This window comes from Podarcis bocagei (assembly GCF_964188305.1).
Source record: "Podarcis bocagei genome assembly, contig: HAP1_SCAFFOLD_182, whole genome shotgun sequence".
NCBI classification, from domain to species: Eukaryota; Metazoa; Chordata; class Lepidosauria; order Squamata; family Lacertidae; genus Podarcis; species Podarcis bocagei.
In genome coordinates this window covers 95,746-96,826 of record NW_027670266.1, presented here as the reverse complement: position 1 = coordinate 96,826, position 1,081 = coordinate 95,746, and positions in this window count along the sequence as shown.

Here is a 1,081-nt window from a genome sequence, read left to right as displayed (position 1 = left end):
GTTGCAGCATGTAAATGCATTTAAATTGTGTTGGTTGGTTTATTGATTAATCAGTTAGATGCTGGGCAGTTAATCAATCGATTTGCTAATCTCTTGGCAGCCCTGAGGGCAAGGGAGGGGCACAGAAGGAGCTGAAACTAGCAAGGAACAGATGTCCTGAGGCCCATAACCTTTAAGGAGAGGGAGGAGTCTGCACCCTCCAGAGCCATACACACAGGAACCACACCCCAACAGGAGAGGGAACCTTCCTCACCCAACTCCTCGCCGCTCTGCAGCTCAGCCTCCAAGTTTTTCTGCATCCCTAAAGATTCCCCCACCTGAAGGCACCTGTTTTCCCCAACCAGTTTCTCTCCTACCACCACCCCCGCCCCAAACCTCCTTTTCTGCCGACACTGCTGCTCCTACTTCCATCCCTTTAGGTCCTGCATTTCAGCTCCTCTCGCGGTGTCCCTGAGTCTCCACAGTTTCCTTCCTGACACCCCCTGGCCACAAGCGCAAGGGTCTGCAGAACTGCTTCCAGCAGCCCGGTGCCGCTTCTCACATGAAGGCATTGTTAAGCCGGGGCGGCCGAAAGTGATACTCATGCATCGTGGGGCGAGCGGGGTGAGCTTGGTGTCCATTCCACTCTTTACAACTTGAATTTCCGGTAACAAAAAAGAAATAGTCTCTGAGCATGCAAGGAGTCACGTCTGTGCTGGTTCAAAGGCGGCTTGAGTTCCAGCAGCTTTCCCGCAGGCGGTGATGGTCTTGCTCTCTCGCGCGCGCGCTCCTTCCAAGCTCCCACCGGGCACTAGGGCCAACCGCGACCACCGGCGAGAAGGGCACCCTGGAAGGAGGCTGCTGGGGCCACGGGAGCTCCTCTCCCTTCCTCCGTGCTCCAGGGGGAGAAGAGGCACATCCACGTGGCCATTGCTCTCGCTGCTGTGTCCACTGAGACAGGCGGTCACTCGCTTGGAGAGGGAGGGGTTCTGTGTTGTTGGAGGAGGACTTGGAGCAAACTCCGCCCTCTGAGGTTGGGAAATGAGCAATTGTGTGTCTGCGAGAGAGTGCGTGCATATGGTCCATGACTTACAAGAAAGGA